The sequence below is a fragment of the Perognathus longimembris genome, chromosome 10 (genome assembly GCF_023159225.1).
Source record: "Perognathus longimembris pacificus isolate PPM17 chromosome 10, ASM2315922v1, whole genome shotgun sequence".
In the NCBI taxonomy this organism is placed as follows: domain Eukaryota; kingdom Metazoa; phylum Chordata; class Mammalia; order Rodentia; family Heteromyidae; genus Perognathus; species Perognathus longimembris.
This window is the reverse complement of record NC_063170.1, coordinates 2,472,967-2,493,493: the sequence shown is the minus strand read 5'-3', so window position 1 is coordinate 2,493,493 and position 20,527 is coordinate 2,472,967. Positions and strand designations below refer to the sequence as shown.

General features: G+C 68.6%; 1 protein-coding gene across 1 annotated transcript in view; it reads left to right on the top strand.

Moving 5' to 3' along the window:
• Positions 1 to 5,183: 5,183 nt before the first annotated feature.
• The window catches only part of Gse1 (Gse1 coiled-coil protein), a 194,470-nt gene continuing 179,126 nt past the window's right edge, over positions 5,184 to 20,527 (top strand). The window contains 1 exon segment of the mRNA XM_048355001.1: positions 5,184 to 5,229. The gene's annotated coding sequence lies outside the window, so the exon portion shown is untranslated.

Here is a 20,527-nt window from a genome sequence, read left to right as displayed (position 1 = left end):
CCGTGTCCGGCTGCGCCAAAGGCCCCGCCCCACCCATGACCAAGCCCCGCCTCCCGCGCCTTCCACCTTCCACCGAGAGAAACACAAACGCCCGGCCAGGCGCGGCCCTCGCTCGCACCCAGAACCCCGCCATGCATGCAAACACACCTGGGCGCACCAACACATGTGGATACACGCGCACGTGTACACACATGCGGGGACACCCATGTGCACACCTACACACGTGCGTTGTGCACGTCTGCACTGGCACATAGGAAGCCCTGCGGGAGGAGTCCAGCTTTTCTGTTTGTCCCTGTGACCTTGGCCCGCCACAGGCTGGTTGGCTGACCTGGGCACAGTGGCCCTCCACGATGGGACGCAGATCGGAGCAGGGAAGGGCTGGGGAGGGACTGAACACAGGCACAGCTACCTACGGTCACTGGACTCGGGCTCAAGGCATCCTTCTCTGCCTTGTTTGGTTCCAAGGTCAGGAGCCCGAGCCCCTTCACTGCCCGCAGGAAACAGACATGTGGAGCTAAGTGTCTGCCCCAGGCTTGCAAAGCCGACAAGGGAGAGACCAGGACTGGGCCCCGGGCAACACGTCGGGGCTGGACTGGGAGTGAGCAAGCCGGCCCTGGGGTGTGTGTTTGGGGGGCCCTTGGGGGGAATGGGGGGTCAGGCAGGGAACAGCAGACTGAAAAACAAAAGGATGACAATCTCTTGCACTAGAGAGCTGTAGCAGAGGGGCTTCTGCGGGGCCCAGGAGGAGGGGGCCAGCCCGTGCCCAGCTCTGAGGGGTCACCTACCTCCACCCCCCTGAGCGCCTCCCACAGGCCCCGTTCACTGCAAAGGACACCGTCAGCGGACGTCTCTCTCAAGTTTCCCTAGCCTCCTCTTCTCTTCTCACCAGACATTAAATAAATGCCAGGGCTGGGCTGGGAATGCGGCTTAGCGGTAGAGTGCTAGCCTAGTGTGCATGAAGCCCTGGGTTCGAGTCCTCAGCACCACGTAAACATAAAAAGCCAGAAGTGGCGTTGTGGTTCAAGTGGTAGAGTGCTAGCTAGCCTTGGGCAAAAGAAACTCAGGGACAGTGCTCAGGCCCCGAGTTCAAGCCTCAGGACTGGCCAAAAAAAAGGCCAGGAGCCAGGAAGCCGTGGCTCCCGCCCCCAGCGGTCCACAGGACAGATTGCTTCTCCAATTCTTCCCTGGGCTGGGGAGGCCCGCAGGCAGGCCCCCCTCCCTGGCCCCCGTGCTTTCCTGGAGAATCCCTGGATGTGAGCCATGAGAGACGGGATGGCCAGGGGATTCCCAGGAAGCCCCCTCTCCCCTCCCAGGCGTGTGTAAGGCCAGCGCCAGGAGGAAGCCCAGTTCCTCGTCCATGTCAGCACCCAGAGTGGGGAGTGCCCGCCCCACACCTCTGTCCCCAGCCGAATCCAGCTCCAGCTGGCAGGCCGGGACAGCTGCGCTCGGCTGGAAAGGAAGTCAGACCCACGGAATCCTGGAGTTGGAAAGGTGGCATGAAATGGGGTCTTGAGGGGAGTGGGTTTGCTCCAGGCTTCTCATCCTTGCCTGGGGCATAGGGTGGTATGGTGTGGGCGTGTGTGTGTGGGGGGGGGGTGGTAGACAGTCGGTCAGCAGAAGGGCGACAGGGCAACAAGAAGCAGATTTCTGTCTTGGGGGGGCTGCACTCCTGGGTCAGCCAGCAGGGGCCTGGAGCCCTCCCGATCGGGTCTCCACCCTGCTGGGCCTCTTGGGATGGGTAACAGCACTGGACCACCTCTTTCCCACGATCTGTAAAATGGGGCAATGGCACAGGGAGTGGGAGGAAGTAGTTGAGAAGTGCAGGAGGCGCTTAGAGCAGCGCCTTCCACGTGAAGCACCTCTACCCCAGATACGGTAAATGCACGCGTGCCCGTTGCCACTTACGCCACGTGCGAGAGGTATGGAAACAACCGGGCTCCGCTGCAGCAACTGTTAACAAGAGGGGGAGGAACCCAGAGGTTGAGGCCCGAGCTGGGGGTGCATAGTACCCCTAATGTTTCTGTGGGAGACCCCGTGGTGGGGCGGGGGCGGGGCAGGCTGAGGGCTGGGTGCCGGTGACGCAATCACACGGCACTCTGGGGACACCCAGGATACAGCTCTTCCCTCGCTCTCCAAATTTAGGGCACTGGGTCCTGAGGTGCCTCCAGTCCCCGGCTGTTCAGGAGCCCCCCCTCCCCCCCCCCGCCCTGCCCTTTAGATGGAGAGGGTCGGGCCACCCCAGCTCCTGGGCGGTGATGCCCTTTGGAGCGGCCTTTCCCGGGCCTAGCTGGGTGCTTACCTGACTCCTCTGTGTTCTGCATGACCTTTACTTAAGGACGGGCCTCAGCCAAGGCTGGGTCCTGGCGGGTCTGGAGGGCCCTGTCCAGGCTGGGTGGGGAGGGGAGAGGGGAGAGGGGAGAGGGGGAAGGGGGAGGGGGAGGGGGGAGAAAGAGAGAGAGAGGGAGGGAGAGGGCGAGCGCGCGCGCAGGAGCCAGAGCGCCAGAGCCCCTAATTGGGCCAATGAATCATCGCGCCGCCCGGGCTGGACACAAAATAGATAGAGGAGCCGGGGAGCCATTGTGCGCAGTTTGGGACGCAGGGGAGGGCGGGGGAGGGCGGGCCGCTGGGGGAGGGATTCCCCGCCGCCGCCGCTGCCGCCCCGCCCCCCGCCCCGTCCCCGCGGCGCCCGCCCTCCCGCCCCGCCTCCTCCCCCCCCAATTAAATGACCCCACGCCTGGGCCGGCGCCGGAGCTCGCACATGCGGCCGCCGCTCCCGCCGCCGCCGCCGCCGCCGCCGCGTTCCGGGCGCGCTCGCCGGCGCCGCTGGGGGGCTCCGCGGGCCCGGGGGGCGGCGCTGCAGGCCGCGGGGGGCGGCGCCGCGGGCCGCCGCGCGCCCGGGCCCGGCAAAGTTTGCGTCGGGCGCGCGTGGTCCGCGGCGGGCGCGGCGCGGGCGGGCGCCGGGCGGCCATGAGCGGGCGGCCGGCGCCGGTCTCCCGCAAGCAGCGGCTCATGGCCGCGGCGGGCGAGCGGGCGGCGGCGGGCGCGGCGGGCGCGGCGGGCGCGGCGCTCTCCTGCTTCGTCTGCGGCGGCGGCATCGGGCGCGGCAAGGAGCTGAAGCTGCAGGTGAAGCGGCCGGCGGCGGCCTCGGGCGCGGCCCCGGGCGCGGCGGGGCCCGGCCCCGCGCAGCCCTTCTTCCCGTTCCTGCAGCAGCAGGAGCCGGCGCCCGGCGCGCGCGGGCCCTCGGCGGCCGACGGCTGCGTGCTGGTGTGCGCCGTGTGCCGCTGCTTCCTGGGCGAGCAGTGGGCGGCCTTCGAGCGCGCCCGCACGCCGGTCGACAAGCGCATGTACTGGCTCAAGCGCCCGCACCAGTGCGGGGCGGGCGCGGGCGCGGGCGCGGGCGGGCGCCGCGGGGCCCCCCGCGAGTGGAACGCGGCCTACGCGCCGGGCGGCGCCGCCGACCCCGACCCCGACCCCGCCCCCGACGGGCCGCGCGACGACGACCCCGCCGCCGACTCGGAGGAGCTGTCGGAGCTGTCCGACACCGACCCGCCGTCCGAGCCCGACCCGGCCGCGCGCGACGCCCCCAGCCCCGGCCCCGGCCCCGGCCCCGGCCGGGACGCGCGCGAGGCCCGCCGCCGCGAGTGGAGGCCGCCGGGACCCCTGCGCGGACCGGGCGCCGAGGAGGACGGGGACCCCTCCGAGCCCCCCACCGACATGGAGCCCCCGGCCGGCGCCGCCCGGCGTCGCAGGAAGGCGGGGGGCGGGCCCTGGGCCCCCGAGCCCCGCGCCAGCGTCCTCAGGGGCGTTCCGGACCCGTGGCCCGGCCCGCCTCTCCAGGCGGCCCCCGCGGGGGAGGCCGCCCAGCCCCCCGGGGACCGCTGCCCCTCCGAGGACAGCGATGTCAACATCACCAGCGAGGAGGAGGGCCTCCGCGAGCAGCGGCCGCCTTTCCCGGGCGCCGCGGCCGCGGAGGAGAAGCGGGACCCCGGTGGCCGTGTCCCCCCGGCTCTCCCGGAGGGCCGGGCCGGGCCAGCAGAGGGCCTCTGCTGCTACATCTGCGGGTCGGCGCTGTCCCGGGCCTCCCTGCATCAGATCCACGTGCAGAAGCAGGAGAAGCTGGCCCAGGCACCCTTCTTCCCCTTCCTGTGGCTGCACAGCCCCCCGCCCGGCGCCCGGCCCATCAGCGAGGCCGGCAGCACCCTGGTGTGCGCCTGCTGCTTCTCCTCCCTCATGCAGCAGTGGCACAGCTTCGAGGCGGCCAACGTGCCCGTCCTGCAGCGGCTTTACGTGGTGCCCCTGACCAGCCACGCCCCCGGCATGGTGGCCTCCAAGGGCAGGAGGCCCCCCAGGGAGGAGGGCCCAGCCACGGGGGCCCTGCCGGAGGCCTGCTACCTCTGCGGGGAGGACTGCACCCAGGATGCCCGGGCGGTGCCCTCCCGGATCCTCAACGGGAACGCCAGGGGCACCATGCACTTCCCCTTCCTCAGCCTCCTGCCCTGCCCGCCCAACGCCCGGGCCCCCAACCGGCGCTCCGAGGTGCGCAGCTGCCCCAAGTGCTTCAGCGTCCTGGAGGACATCTGGGCCCTGTACCGGGCCTGCCAGGACCAGGAGCTCATCAGCTCGGTGCAGGGCTTCCTGGGCAGGTACCACCAGGCCTTCTCCGCCTCCGACCCGGCCCTCTGCGAGCTGCCCGCCGCCGCCCACGGAGGCCTGGCGTCCGTCTGCTACATCTGCGGGGCCGAGCTGGGCCCCGGGAAGGAGTTCCAGCTCAACGTGAACCCCGCCGGCCGTCTGGGCGAGAAGGAGCCTTTCTTCCCCTTCCTCACCGTGTACCCGCCCGCCCCGCGCGCCAGGCCCGCCGACTCCACCGGCCTGGTGGCCACCTGCCTGCTCTGCTACCACGACCTGCTGGGCCAGTGGCTGCAGCACGAGGCCCGCGGCGCGCACCACGCCCTCAGCGCCTGGTCCCGGCAGTACCAGGTGGAGACCTTCGTCTGCTTCTTCTGCCAGCGCGAGAAGAAGCGGTGCCTGGGGCTGAAGTCGGTGCGGGTGGCCCGGCTGCCCTTGTTCCTCTACACCCTGCGAGCCAGCCACAGCCTGCTGGTGGACGACGGGCGGCAGCTGATCATCGGTGCCTGCGTGGAGTGCGGGACTCTGGTGTGTGCGGGCCAAGGGACGGCGCGCCAGGGACCCGCGGGCTGGAGCTCCCCGGTGGCCGCGGCCACAAAGGTAAGCAGCCGCCTCTGCTCCGTGCGTTCCTCCGACAGGTGTGTGGGTGTGGGGGGGGTGGCGTGACGTGGCGTTGGGTCTGCGGGGGGCTCCCTGTGTCGCCGCCCCACTGCCCTCCAAGGCCCGGGGCGGGAGGAAGGCGAAGCTGGGGTCCTCCGGGGGCTGCGGCCCCCGCGGGCCGAGGCTGGAGCTGGTGTCTGCAGGGGGGACCCTCCCATCGGAGGAAGTCGGGGCGCGCCTGGGGTGCGCCTGGTAGCACCGGCAGTCGGCGCAGCCCGGCGGTCACAGAGGTAGAAACACACACTTGCTCTGCTCTGGGTCCTCGCCGCTTCACTCTTCCAGAGTTCTCCACGGGCATTCGCGGTTTTCATCGGGACTCTCCGGGTGCCTCGTAGCAGATGCCAGTGGGTGTTCACCTGTGGAATGTGGTGACAGGGGCCCGGGAAGACTTCCCCCGGGGGGAGAGAACCCTTCTTCTCAGCCGCGCCGAGCAGGGCGGAGGCCGAGGGGTCCCCGGTGCCGGGGGTGACCGCTGCTCCCGGGGCTACCACCTCTGTGCGGCTTTGAGCCAGGTGCTGCTCCGAGAACGCGGATCAGGCTTTTCAAGGGCTGAGGCTGGAGCTGGCCTGGCGGGCTGGAGGGGGAACACTTGTGGGCGTGCGGTGGGCTGGAGGGGAACACTTGTGCGCGTGCGGTGGGCTGGAGGGGAACACTTGTGCGCGTGCGGTGGGCTGGAGGGGAACACTTGTGCGCGTGCGGTGGGCTGGAGGGGAACACTTGTGCGCGTGGCCGCTGCCCTGGCCCCTGCGCTAGGAATCCACATTTCTACCCAACAGCCTGGCCTGTGACAGACAGGCCCGCAGAGGGCCGCGGGGACAGGCCGAGGCCCGCAGAGGGCCACTAGGGCTCGTGGGGTGGCCTGTTGAGAAATGAACGGCTGTTGTCCCGTGTCATCTGGGGTGTGGGGTGCTTGGGGACCCCGGCATGCCCGGGTTCCGGAGGCGGCGTCTGCCCGCCGTGGCGCCCCTCCCCCCGTGCTGCCCGGGTTTTCCTCCCTGCCAGCATCCTCGTTAGGCCCCGAGTGACCGTGGGGGCTTTGAACTGGGAAGCGCCTGCCTCCAGGGCATGGTGTGCGGCCCATGGGGGGAGCCTGGGTTTGGAGCAGCACAGGCCCTGGTTCTAGGCCTGCCCCTCGCCTGGTAGCTGAGCTGCCTGCCTGCAGTTTCCTCTCCTGGCAGCTCGGTTGGCATCTTGGGCTGGGAAGCAAAGACACAGCGCCCGGACTGAGGGGGCGCCGTGAGGATGGAGAAACCTGGGGCGGGGGTGCCCCCCCCCCCGGGTCAAGCGCTGGAGACCTGACCGGCCCTCACGGACCCCTGCAAGCAGGGCAGGTTTGGGACCAGGCCGGCCCTTCCTTGTCAGAGGCCGAGGCCAGGCTGGCGTCCATTCTGGACCTGGGGGCCCTGCGCACCGGTGGTTCATGTGTCCCGGGGGGGGGGGGGCCTTCTGCACAACATCTGAATGTGTGACTGGCTTTTGGCGGACTGTAACTTGAGGAAACTAAAGAAACCAGGCTGAAGATGGGGTCAAGAGGCAGCGAGCTTTTCTGGCAAGCGTGAGGCTCTGAGCTCAAATCCCAGTACCGCCGATTAGAAGCTGACCCCCCTCCCCCCCCAGGTCAGGGTGGTGGGGCGGAGAGCAGGCTGTCCACTCGGAGGGGTCAGCTTCGCATTCAACCAACTTCCGCACTGTTTCTAAAGCAGGTGCCCCCCCCCCCCCGCCCTCGTGGGCCTTCCCGCTCATGCTTTCCTTCGACTCTCCAAAGCCACGCAGCCTCGGTGCCTTGCGCAGCCGGGGGCTGGCTGAGGGTCCCTGGCCCTGCTCCCCCTCCCCCCTCGAGGTCCTTTGGAGACCAGAGGGCAAAGCGTGCCTGGCAGGGGGCATCCTGAGGTCCCTCTTCCTCTGGGCAGGGGTGCCTGGCAGGCATGACCAGTGGTGTTTTGGGGGGCATAGGCACGGCAAGTCCACAAGAATGCGTGGATGGGAGCCACAGAGGTGGGGGGGGTTGCTCGGCCAGGGGCCGTCCCCAGCCTGGCTTCCACATCCGCGTTCCGCTTCCTCTGTGTGCGGTTTGAGAACTCCGTGGGAGGGAGCCGCGGGAAACCACTTAGTGGGGACACGGCATGTTCCAGAACCTCCTAGGGCTCCTGAGCCGCTCACTGCTAAGTGCTTGCTCATTAGTGAATCAGCTTTCAAACCTACAAAAGGAAATGCCTGAAAAGAAAGAAGAGAAAGGGGAGGAAGGAAGGGGGTGTGGGCCGGCCCCTGGCTAGTGCCGCTGGCAGCTGCCCATCAGCCGACGCCGGTCCCCGGAGCGCTGCGCCCCGCGGGGCCCTGGTCCCTGCGCCCTGTGTGGGTTGGGAAGGGGCGGGGGGGGGGGGGGGGAGGCCTGCAGCCTGTGCGCCCGAAGCCGTGGGAGGGTAGACCTGACCCGGCGTAGGTGTGCGGCTGGTGCCTCTTCCGCTCACAGACGGGTCTGTCACCGCTCGCCCGTCAGGCGGCTCCGCTTCTGCCGCTCCTGGCGCTCTGAACCTCCAGGCTCCGCTCCTCTGCCCGCGGCCGGGCCCCGCACCATGGCAGAGCCCGGGGCCGGGCCGCAGCCGCTGGTCAGCGTGGTCTCGGGGCCCGGCTCGTGCGCAGGCTGCCTCTTCCAAGGGGAGGTCCGGGCGGCGCTGGGCCAGCCGGGAGCCGCCTTGTCCTAAATCCGGAGGGCACTGCACACCACTGGGGAAGAGGAGGCCAAGCAGCCTGCCCTGGAAGGCCTGCGGGGAGGAGGCTGGGCTCCAGCCCTCCGCCGCTGAGTCTCCAGGGCTCTCGCCGTTGAGGAGCTGCGTCTTGGGCAGAGCCCATGGACAGGACCAAGGTCCTGGGGCCCCTCGGGCTCCGGCTCTGGTGGGGACAGTGGAGGGTGGGACCTCTGCCCTCCAGGGAGAAGGCTTCAGCACTTGTCACCCAGCGAGGTCACCGTGTGACCTTGGCTCAGCTTCCCCGTCGGTCCGTGTTCCTCAGGGGACATCGGCCGGGCAGCTCTGGGTGGAGCCGAACTCCCAGGCGCCTGGGCTTCTGCTGATTGGTACTGGCCGAGGTGGGAAGCCAGGCGCTTTCTTGAGGGTCTAGCTTTACATGCCCTGTACAGTGCCAGCCCCCAAACACCACGAGCCTGTCCATGACAGAGACGCGATCAGGTCAGCATGACTGGCTGCGACCATGGCCCATGACCACAGCCGATGCCTTCTGGTCCCTGACCCTTGGCCCCCGACCCCAGGCCACTTTGCGGGTGGTTTCCGCAGCTTGAGGTGAGCAGCTGAGCGCATTTTGAGACTCAGGCAGCACCCCGGCCCCGCTCCTGAGGCTCTGCCTTGCCTGCTTTGCCTGGGGGCATCTTTGCAGCCGGGCCTGCTGGTCTCAGATCTGCCCAGCTTGTGTGTGTGTGGGGGGGGGGGGGGACCTGCATTCTGGATCACATGGGGATTGGTGAGGAGTCAGGGTCATGCCTGTGCCCAGGGTTAGGTGGCACCTTGGGGGGCACCCTGCTGCCGTACACAGTCTCCAGGGAGAACAGTGGGGTCAGCAGCCGCACACTAGGCGCTGACGAGACAGGCTGGTGAATGAGGCTCTCAGCCGGCACGTGGGAGGGGCGGCTTCCCAGGTCCCTGCTGTCTCCCGGGTGACCTTGCAGTGACTGGACAAGGTCAACTCACTGAGCCTAGATCGGGCCTTCTGCCAAGGACTGTGCCTTGGGGAGCAGCCTTCCCTGAGATGCCCCTGCCTCCGGCCCCTCCAGGCCTAAGCCTGCCGTGATTGGCCGGCCGGCCCCAGGGGCCGGGCTATGATCAGGCCGGCGGAAGGAAGGCCAGCAGGAGGGGCAGGGCAGGCCCATCCCCCTGCTGGGGCAGCTCCAGCGGGGACCCCGGGGGCGCAGGGGTGTGCCTGCCTGCGCTGGGAGCCCTGCCAGCCCGGGGCCCTCGTCTGTCTGTGGGAATGGAAACTGTTTTCCCCTGTCAGCGCGGCCAGGCTCCATGTCACCTGACTCTCCACGCCATCCGTCGACACGGAGGGGCCTGGGGTGCGGGCGGGGAAGTGGAGGCTCCGCACGGGCAGAGGTTTGGCCCAGCCGCGGGGACGTCACCGCCTCCCCTCCTCCCCGGTGGGGTCTGCGCTCAAAACCAGGTCAGTGGAAGAAGGAGAGGAGTGTCGGCCGGCAGCAGGACCCCGCTGTGTTCGCTGGGGCAGGGGGCTCGGGACCGGAGCCCCCTAGTCTGCCCCTAGACTTCACTGTCTGTCTGAGTGGTGAAAGGAGCTTGGGTGGAGAGGCCCAAAGAAAGCCATGCTTGCTTTGGGTGGCTGCCTCTATCTGTCCCTCTGTCCGTCCGTCCATCCGTGGCCATTTCCTTGCCTGCCCCAGGATGCCAGGAGAGTCTGACGTGGGGCGTGGCAAGGTAGACACGCTCAGGAAGTGCTGACTCCTCATTTCTGCCGCTTACTGTCAACCCACCCCGCACTCTTTGCTCCAGGACTTGTCACGCACACCTCAGATCCCGATCCCGGGAGAGGCCCATTTTTGGGGCGAGGTCTTGGGAAAGAGGGATGCTCAGGGTGAAGAGTTACGGAGTCGGGCGCTGGTGGCTCGCCACTGAGATCCTAGCTGCTCAGGAGGCTGCGATCTGAGGGTCGCGGTGCGTAGCCAGCCCGGGCAGGAAAGTCCGTGAGACTCTTATCTCCAGCTAACCACCAGGAAACCGGAAGTGGCGCTGTGGCTCAACGTAGTGGAGCGCTCGCCTTGAGAGAAAGAGCTCAGGGTCAGTGCCCAGGCCCCGAGTTCAAGCCCTATGATGGGCCCAAAAAAAATAAATAAAAGTTAGGGGGCACTTCCACTGAACTGTCCTGCTCGCATGTGTTCCCCCACACACACCGTGGCTCCTGTGCTTCTCCGGGGAGAACAGCTGCTATCAAAGGGGACGTGAGAACACCAACGTACATGTCGGGTTCCTGCACACCGTGCACACCTGGCAGTGCGGGAGCCGGGTCTCTGTTCTTTGCACCTGCCCCTTGGCCCCCCCGCCCCCCCGTCCTGACACCTGCTCTCTCCTCCCCGCGTCTGCCTGTTGTCTTGCTCTAGCAGGTCCTTGGCTGGCTCGTGCCTGTTCACACGGTGTGGGGTGGCAGGCAGCCCTCGGATGGCGGTCCTTCGTGTCGTCTGACAACGGGCACGGAGGAGGCCTGCCAGCGTGCGGTGGGGGGGCGGAGGCCGGCATTGCCCGCCGTCCCTCCGCCGGGTCTTCGTCTGCACGTGTGCACCGCGTGCCAGCGTGGGAGGGGCTTCCTTGAAAAGCACCGCAGTTGGCACTGCCGCAGTTGGCAAGATCGCAGTCTCAGAGAAAAGGGGAGGTGAAGGGAAAAACAATGCGAATGGCATAGGTGTGTGTGTCTTAAAACCACAGCAAATAAACGCTCCGGGAGACATGGCTGCCAAAACACACAGCTCTGCCCTCGCTTACAAACCTCACCACCTCCTCCTGAGTCACGTTCTGGAGGCCGCCCAAGGGGTTCACTTCCCCTTCTCCAGTCGGCTCCGGCCGTCTCTGCCTCCCACCTCGCCCAGGTGGTCGAGGGACGTGGCGTGGGCAGGCTCCTCGCCGTGTCCTCGTGGCCTTCCGCGGGCCCCGTGGCGGTGGCTCCTCTCCGCTCCCAGTGCTGGCGACTGGGGCCTTCCCTCTCCTTCCTCCTCAGCGCAGCCGCAGGGCCATGGCTTTGCTCAGCCTCCATCTCAGGAAGGTTACAGCTAATTAAATGAACAAACGCGTTGCGTTTTGTGCCAGCACTGGGGCTTGAACTCAGGGCCTCCTGCTCTTCCCTTTTCCACTCACAGCTGGCGCCCTACGACTTGGCCAGGGTTCTGCTTCCGGCTCTTTGCTGGTTAATTGGAGATACGAGTCCCAGGGTTTGTCTGCCCGGGCTGGCTTCAAAACTGTGATCGTTAGAGCTCAGCCTCCTGAGTAGCCAGGACCACAGGCTTGAGTTGCCAGTTGAAACAAAAAAAGTCTGTTTTAGAGGTTTGGGGTCATTCTTCCTGCCCGGCAAGAGCGTCCGAGCAGCGGGCCCTCGTCTTGGGCTTCGTGTTGTGGGTGGGACCCCAGGTCTCCCCGCCGTGGTCAGGTTCCCCCTGTAGAGACGGGGTCTGGGAGACTTCTCTGTGTTCCACCCCTTGAGCTCTAGCTCCACTTTGGGCTTTTCTGGAGTTAAGCATCTCCTGGACTTTCCTGCCTGAGCCGGCTTTGCACATTGGTCCTCAGATCTCAGCCTCCTGAGCAGCTGGGGTGCAGGGGTCTGAGCTGTGACCCCGTGGGAAGGTGGGGCAGCTGGAGACGTTTTCAGAGCCTGCTGCTCTTCTTGTTCCCGGTGTGGACCTTTGGAGCTGGATCCATTTTTGGATTCGGACTCTACACCCCAATGCTGTGCAGACCCAGCGCCTTGGGGGACAGTGGCACCCATGGCCAAGTTCAGGGAACGGTTTTGGATTTGGCTTGTGGGTGAAGGCCAGGGCTGGATCCGTGCTGTGCTGGGAACAGTGGCCTCCGCGCGGGCGGCCTGGGACAGCGGACCTCAGCCTTCTGCCTGCAGATTTCTGGGTTTGGGTCTGGAGGAACTCGGGGGGACGCCTGGATGTGTTTGCAACTATTGGCCATTGCAGAGGAAGGCAGGAGGGAGAGGGAGACTGAGCAGTGGCCTCTGGAGCCCGCATTCCGAGTCAGGGCCCAGAGCCCGCACGCCCGAGTCAGAGCCCAGAGCCCAGAGCCCAGAGCCCAGAGCTCGCGCTCCCGAGTCAGAGCCCAGAGCCCAGAGCCCAGAGCCCAGAGCCCGCGCTCCCGAGTCAGAGCCCAGAGCCCAGAGCCCAGAGCCCAGAGCCCGCGCTCCCGAGTCAGAGCCCAGAGCCCAGAGCCCGCACTCCTCTCCTCAGTCCGGGCCTGCGCTCGTGAGTTGGCGCCCGCCCTGGACTTGCTGCAGGTACCTGTGGCTCGTTGAAGAAAGGGGGCGCCCTCCACTACCGGGTGCCTGGTGCCAGCTCGTGTTTATGGGCAGGGGGAGCTTGGAGAACCTTCTGGATGATGAGCCTGGGTCGGGTGGGTGGGACGAGGACCTGCCCTTCCCTGGCGGCCGGTGGCCGGGCCTGCCAGGCCTCCCCGTGGTGACGCACCCAGTCCAGCTATGGGTGTTGTCCTGTGCCAGCGCCCCCGCCCTCGGGGCGTCTGGAGACCACAGTCGGGCTGTGTTCGCAGGGCGGGCCAGGGAATCGCCTTCCCGCATTCACAAGCTAAGTGGACCTTTCATCAAGATGAGCAGAGTCCATTTTCAACTGGATTTGTAGGTCACTCTGGCCTGGGCTCCCGGAGTGCGTTGGGTGCTCAGGGTGACTGAGCTGGGCTCTGGGAGTGCGTTGGGTGCTCAGGGTGACTGAGCCGGGCTCTGGGAGTGCGTTGGGTGCTCAGGGTGACTGAGCCGGGCTCCCGGAGTGCGTTGGGTGCTCAGGGTGACTGAGCTGGGCTCTGGGAATGCGTTGGGTGCTCAGGGTGACTGAGCCGGGCTCCCGGAGTGCGTTGGGTGCTCAGGGTGACTGAGCCGGGCTCCCGGAGGAGGCTGCACTGTACAGGGGACGGATGGACCAGGGTTTGGTCAGGAGAGGCCGGCCAGGTCCTTTAGGTCCCCGGGGAACTCGGGCCAGCACCTAACAACCCTGAGGGGCTGTGAGCAGTTCATTCAGGGCTCATTTGATGGGCACCGGCCGCATGCGTGATGTAGGAGAGCGAGTGTGGGGCCTGGAGCTGGGCAGGGGGAGAAGGAGCTGGGCGGGGGGAAGGAGCTGGCGGGGGGAAGGAGCTGGGCAGGGGGGGAAGGAGCTGGGCGGGGGGAAGGAGCTGGATGGGGGGGAAGGAGCTGGGCGGGGGAAGGAGCTGGGCAGGGGGGGAAGGAGCTGGGCGGGGGGAAGGAGCTGGGCAGGGGGGGAAGGAGCTGGGCAGGGGGGGAAGGAGCTGGGCGGGGGGAAGGAGCTGGGCGGGGGGGGGAAGGAGCTGGGTGGGGGGAAGGAGCTGGGCGGGGGGGGGGAGAAGGAGCTGCGCACGGGGGAAGGAGCTGGGCAGGGGGGGAAGGAGCTGGGGGGGGGAAGGAGCTGGGCAGGGGGAAGGAGCTGGGCGGGGGAAGGAGCTGGGCGGGGGTGCTGAGCGGGGTGGCACAGCCCTCCAGGCTCCCAGATCGCAGGCCTGAAACCCAGAGCCGGCAGGCTGAGGGGGTGGTGGTGAGGAGGACAGGGCCACGGGCACGCCCCCCCCCCCCCGGCCTGCTGTCGGTGCGCCTGCCCATGGTCACCTTGGAGCCTCTGTCTCAGTGGCAAGTGGGGGTCCTCATGCTGCCCAGTGGCTGTGACCTTGAGGCCAAGGACGAGGCTCCTCCAGGCGTAGACACCGGGGTGGAAGCCGCAGGGGGCCCTCTGGGGCTGGTGACCGCGCTGAGGACGCAGGACAGCCGTGGGACTCCAGCAATGGTGGACAGGCCTTGCCGGCAAGGAGGCAAGTCCCGCTTCCTGCCCAGGCACAGAGGGGGAGGGAGGGAGGGAGGGAGGGAGGGAGGGAGGGAGGGAGGGAGGGAGGGAGGGAGGGAGGGAGGGAGGGAAGGCCGGGAACCTGGGCTTCTCCTAGCCCAGCCTCTCCGATCTCCTGTGGGCATCCTCTGAGCCTCGGGACAGGCCGCTGTGGCTCCTGCCATCAAAGAGGACGTTACCCCTGTGCTCCTGGATCTCCTGGAGGGGAGGGTTCTCTGCTGGCTGTGGGGTGGGGAGGGTGGGGGGTGGCAGTGCCCTCCCCTGTGCCACGGGCGGGCTCTACCCGCACCTGCTGTGGCATGGCTCCATCAGGAGACACGGTGGGACTGGGCGGTGGACCTCAGAGGCTGGCCTGGCACGGGGGTGGACAGGCAGGGCAGGAGCGGGCAGGACAGGGCCTGCCCAGTGGTGCCCTGGGAGATGGCTGGGTTCTGCTGGCTGAGCCTGGGGGGACCCCCCCCCCCCGCTCCTGTGGTGTAGGAGATGGCTTCTCACGGTGCCCTGCCACTCTGATGCCCGGCTCTCTGTGCTGAGTCAGCAATGCCCGCAGCCCGGGCTCAGGTCCAGCGCTGCCTCCCGCCGCCTCCCCGCCTGGCGGATGACGCTCGCGTGTCTGTCCACGCACGGCCTGTGTGGACGGAGCATGGACACCCGGGCCTTCACCGGAAGTGGGCGGGGGGGGCGCGTGGACCCCGAGACATAAGCACCCTCCCGGGACGCAGAGCCGAGCCTTGCTGGCTTCCTTGGATCCCTGCAGCTTGGCGGGGCCCCCGGCCTTGGAGAGTGCTCTCCGGAGCGCCCCGGGTTTCTCCCCACGCCACGTCACGGGAGTCTGTCACCGCCTGGGTGGGAACCCGGCGCTCGCGCCTCTGCCCCCGTCTCTCTCTCAAGGCTAAGTCGGGGAGTTCAGGTGCCAAAAACGACTCGACAGGAACATGGTGCTTGGAGGGCGCACCTGGCCGCCCCGGCCCCAGGCCGCCTGGAGGGGCCCGGCCCCCCTGAGAGGCTGGGGGGCCCCCCGGGAGGCTCCGCCGCTCCGGCAGCCAAGGCCTGGAGGGCGCGGGGGGAGAAGCAGGGCCGCACGGTGCGCCCGCCCGCCCGCCCCGCCTGACACTGCCTCCTCCCCTGTGCCCTACATCATAGCTGTGCTGTCGCCGGCCCGGCGTCTTGCTCCTGTCACCCTCCTCCGCTCCGCTGTCTGCCGCCGGCTCCTCCCTCGCTCCACCTTCAGATGCACTTGCCCCGCGTGTGTCTCCTGGGGGCAGCGGCCGCGGCGCGTGTCCGGTCTCCTCTTCCCCGGGGCGCTCGCTGCCCAGGGCGGGGAGCTCTCCTTACCCCGGCCCAGCCCCGGGGGCGCTGCCTGCTGCTTGTGGGGTTTTCCAGTGGGCTTTGGCTTGCTCCCCCGGTCTGGTGCCCAGAGGGCCAGCCTTCCCCGCGTCCTTCGCTCCGCGCACGGGTTGCGTGGGGCAGGACCTGCCCTTCGGCCTCGCTCATCTAACGTGGCACTGACCGTGGCAGCCATGGCTAGAGGGCAGTCGGGCAGCCGCGGTCCCGTGCGGTCTCTGAACCCCGCCTCCCCCGGGGACAGCGGCCTTGCAGCATGAGCCTCTGCAGACCTGCCTCCGCGGGAGAAGTCGGTGCTGCTGGCTCCGAGCTTGGGAGCCGGGCCAGTCCCTTACCGCAGTCCTTCACGAGACGAGATCATAGAGGCGCTGGGGGGCTTGAACTTGAGCTTCTCTGTCTGCGGCTGCCAGGCCCTGCCCACAAAAAACAACACAAACCTAAAGCAGCCCCCCGCCCCCACACACACCAAAAAAAAAAAAAGGGAAACGTCAGGTAAATACGGTCCTGGTGGGAATTAGGAGCTTCGCCCACCCAGGCCTAGGGGCCCCCAATCCAGCCCCCACGCCAGCCATGAGCACACTCGGGGTGGCTCTGATCCTGACCCCCAGGAAGGAGCCGGATCCGCCGAGCTGTTCTGGGCCTGGGCCTGTCGTGGTTGGGGGGGGGGGGGCGCTGGCGGGACCCGGATGCCCTGCGCCCTGGTGACATCGCGCGGCTTCACGGGGCCTTGTTGGATGGCCTCGGCCCTGGGGCCTGGCTCCAGGGGACGGGCCCAGGCACACAGCCCTGGCTGGCAGAAGCGGGTCAGACGTACAGCCAGCTCTGGGCGGGACGGAGCCCCAGACAGCCGGGGGTCGACCGGGGCAGGCCTCGCTCGCCGGAGGCATGGCTTGAGTTGTTGCCCGTGGGTCTTCTTGTCCCCGGGATGGGCCTACAGATGGAGCCGGCCTCCCAGCTGGCTGAGCCGCTCAGAAGAGAAGGGCCTCCCCCCGCACTCACCCTGCAGGTCCTGCAGGCGGGCGTGTGCGCGCGCACGCGGAGGCAGACATCGCTGCTGGCCGCGAGTCTGGGGGAGACGCTCGGATCCGTCCTGCCCGGCTCCTCCTCGCCCCAGCAGAGCCAGGCCTGGCCGGCAGGAGCCTGGGTCAGCCGCCACTGCCCCGGTGACCCGGCCCCAGGCTGCCTGGCCCCACTCCAGCCCCGTCCTCTGCTGCTCCCCCTCCTCCGCCCTCCTCTCCTCCCTCCTCTGATCCTCCTCCTCCTCTCCTTCCTCCCTCCTTTCCTCTCCCGCCCCTCCGCTCCCCATCGCGGTGTGGGGGAACACGGGGAGGCGGAGCACGCTCCTGGAGCCGCCCTCGTGGTCCCGGCCGATGGCCGAGGCGAGGGGAGAGGAGTGTGGCCCCGGGCTGGGCTGCAGCTCTGGGCAGAGGGGGCCTGGCCCTCGGCTCCATCCCCAGAGCCTCGAAAACCGAACGCGCTGGGCTCGGCGACGCCCCTCCCCGCCCCGGCCCGGCAGCCTCGGTGTCAGGGCTCACGGGCCCCCGTCCCGCGTGGTTGCTCTGTGTGAAATCTCACGGCGCGGCCCACCTGCTGGCCACAGGGCGCCCGTGCTCCGGCGGGGGCCGGGAGGGGACCTTCCGTGGCCGGCCCCCCGCCCTCGGCCTGTGCGCGGAGCCCGCGTGCCGGGCTGCCGTGAGGTCACTTGCTCCCGCCCCGGCCCGCGCGCGTGGGATCATCTGACGTGGCTCTCGTGGCCGGCACGAGCGGAGCCTCGCGGTGGTTAGGGACCTGAGCCGCCATCGCCGTCTCTGTAGTCGTGGCAGCCGCCGTGCCCGCGGCCGGTCCCCCGGGACTTGTGTGCCCGTGGCGGGCTGGGCTCGGGGAGGACCCTGGGACCCCCGGGATGACCGCCCCCGGCCAGCCGGGGGGCCGTGTGTGGCCGAGACCCGGGCGAATGACCATCGCGCAGAGTCCTGGAGTCCGGTGAGTCCAACTCCTGGCCGCAGGGCATTCTGGGGGAGATGGCTTTGAGCCCCTCGGAAAGTCAGCGTGGCCGGGTAGTGCAGGTGTCACTCGGGTCTCCCCCTGGTCCCTGGGGAGAGGAAAGCTTCCCTCGCCTGCTCTGCATGACGGATGGGAGAATGGAGGTTCAGAGAGGCTGGGCCCCCGGCCCCTGGCTGCAAAGCAGGGCTCGGCCTCCCCGCAGGCTGACTTAGGGGTGCCCTTCACGGCCTTACTTCGTTCCTGTCTTCCCCGGCTCGCAGCAGTGGGAGCCCTGGGGAGTGGGGTGACGCCCGGGAGGAGCTGGGAACTGACTCCAGGCGACCTCTCTGAGTGCTTCTTGTCCTTACCCAGTACCAGCACGTGTTCGCAGCCCAGAAACGGGCCGAGCAAAGCCAGACCTGGCCTGGCTCCCGGGGCTGAGCCCCGGGAGGGACGAGCAGATATCTGCCAGAGACGGGGTTAGGCGATGCAAGCCTGCCGCGGGGTGAAGGCTAGGAGGAAACCCAAGCAGTGGGAACACAGGAAGTAGCCTGTGACATCACCCAGGAGCTTCCTGTAGCTGAGCACTGTTGCCCCCAGGGCTGAGGGAGGGGGCAGGAGGGCGGGGGTAGCACAGCAAAGGTGCGGAGGCAGGTGAGCGGGCTCCGGGAGGAGCTCGACGTGGGAGCGTGGCCGTGCAGGACACGAGGGCCGTGTGGACGCGAAGGGAAGTCGCCCTTCCGTGGTCAGGTGGCCATGGCCGTCTTGTGGTTCTGGAGGGAGCTGGAGCATTCCGAGTCTGATTTGGATCAGAGACCGGCCAGGGCCACCGGAGCCCAGTACTCCCCGGCGGGCGTGGACCTTTTCTCCACCAGGGGCCAGCCGGAGGCCGCCATCCCCCCCCCCCCGGGGCTGGGCAGGGCTTCAGTGGCAGCCTCCAACCAGGTTCCCAGGCTTTGTGTGGTGCCGTTGGAGGCAGGTGGGGGGCCGAGTCTGGGCCCGGGCCTCCCGGCCTTGCCGAGCGGCGGTGCCCCCGCCTGGCTGGGTGCCAGGGGTCCCCCACACCCGCACTCGGTCTCCGGGTGTCTCCTGCTGCCGGGCCGAGGCCTGGCCCCCGGCCAGCCGGCCTCCACCACGCCCCTCCCGGGCCCCGCTGGCCGCCCTTGCTCTCCAGCCCCACGCCGGCCCCAGCTCCATGTGGGGAAGACTTGTTTACGGCCCCTGTGGTTCCTGGCACGGTGACTCCGCTGGCCACTTGGTTCTTGGCAGGCGTGAGGGTCTCAGGGACGGGGACAGGCTGGCGGCTGCGGCCTCCGTGTGCGCCTTGGCTTCACACCCAGGGGGACAGAGAGGAGCAGGACGGGGGCCCGCCGGGGCCCTGGGCCCTGGCTCTGCTGCCCCTCTCATCTGCCCGCGGGGCTACCACCTCCCCCCAACCCTCCTGCTCTTGCAGTGCTGCCCTGGGTGGAGTGACACATGGCAGGACTTCCTGCCCAGGCTCACAATGACCTGAAACCTCTGGGTCTTGAGGCTGAGCAGGCCACAGTCTTCCGTGCGACCTCGCCACCCTTCCCCTCCGTCGCTCTTGTCTGGTGGAGAACCCACTGTGGTCAGTGTCTTCCTAGTCATGCGCCGCCGTCCTTGCCCAGGGCCTCAGGCTGTGGCTCCGCGGGCTCGAGGCCTTCAGGGAGGGGACGGGTAAAATGGAGTCCTGTGGCCGGCCTGCTCTGCTCTGACCGGGCCACAGAGGTGCAGGGGGGGGGCCTGGGCGGAGCCGGCCTGGCCACGCCCCCTCTCAGGCGCAGGGCCAGCGGGGGTGCCGTGGGGGAGAGTGCCGGGCCTCGGGGAGGCCACTCAGGGGAGGCCACGCAGCTGTGTCTTGGCTGCAGGCAGGTCCCACGGCTGAGGGTGGCTTCAGTTCTCGGCCTCTGGGGCTGAAACTCCGGGGCTTCGGTCGCTTGGGTTCTTGGCGGATCCCCTTCTTGCCTGTGAAATGGGGGCAGAACAACGCCCATCGACCTTTCGGGGCCGCGGGACGGTGACACAGACGTTGAGAACGCGGGCCCTTGTTTGCTCAGCAAGCTCTCGTTGCACCTGCTCTGTGTCTGGGCGTGAGCAGTGGAGTCCACGGGACCCTCTGCCCCCGGGCACACGCCGGGAGGCCGGGATGACCACGGAGGGCGAGCCGCGGCCCGGCTTCCCATCCACCCTGCCGTTGCTCCGCGGCCCGCCGTAGGACACGGTGCGTGACCCTCCCCTGGTCTCAGGGAGCGGGGGAGAGGCTCCGTGGGAGGCTGGGACGGATCTGAAATGTCTTCGCGCCTTGGGTCCAGCCGGGCGGGCTTAGGGAAGAGGAGAGACGGCAGGGTAGCCCCCCACCGCCCCCCAGCTCCCGTGTCTGCGAGAACCCCCCCCTCCCGCGGCTTTCATAATGGTGACTGGCCACTCCTCACGGCCGACGGCGCGTGTGCTGTTATTTATTAGGTAATCGTGGGAAATCGTCCATGTTTAGCCCACCCTGGGTCAGTGACACAACATGCCCGGCGTGACCTTCTGCCCAGCCCCGGGGCGGGGGACCTGTGGGAAACCGGGGTGCAGAGAAGCCAAGCTGCAGGGTGCGGGCGGGGCAGGGCCGCGCCCCACCAGGGCACGCATCCCATCCCCTGCCCCTCGGGCTCCGGGTCCTCCTGCCCGGGAGAGGTGGGCGGCTCTGTGAAGCCCGCGTCAGGAGGGCCGGCGTGGGCCGCGGCCTCGTGTCCACCACGGCCTTGCAGGTGCCCAGCCTCTCCCTCCCTGCTTACAGGGAGCCCGGCCTGCTGTCACACGCGAGACCCCCACCTCGGGGGCCGCCTCGCCCGTCTGGGTGCCTCGTCCCCGTGGGGATGCGGTGTGTCTCCCGCCTGCCGCCTCCCCGGCCGCCGGGTGTGGACGCCATGTGTTTCTCATGCTCCCCAGATGCGGGGGGAGGGGGAGGGGGGCCTCCCGCGTATCCCGGAGGCCTGTGTGGGTTTCCGGGTCCCCTGAGGCGGGGGATGATCTGGGAGCTGGTTTGGGGGCTCTGGGCAGATCCAACCGCGGAATCGGGTTGCCGGCCGTGGACCGGCAGGGGGGCGCTCGAGGGGGCGGCTCCGGCAGCCTCTGCTCGCCCAGGACGCGGCGCTGCCCCTCGGACCCCTCCCCGGTGGGGGGGAGGGGGGCTCACCGCGGCCCAGCACCGACATTCCCGCTGGCCCGACAGAAGCCGGTGAGCTGGAGGGTGGTTATTTCCAGCACTTTCCAGACTCTGGTTCCAGTCACAGCCCCGTGGCCTTGGCCTCT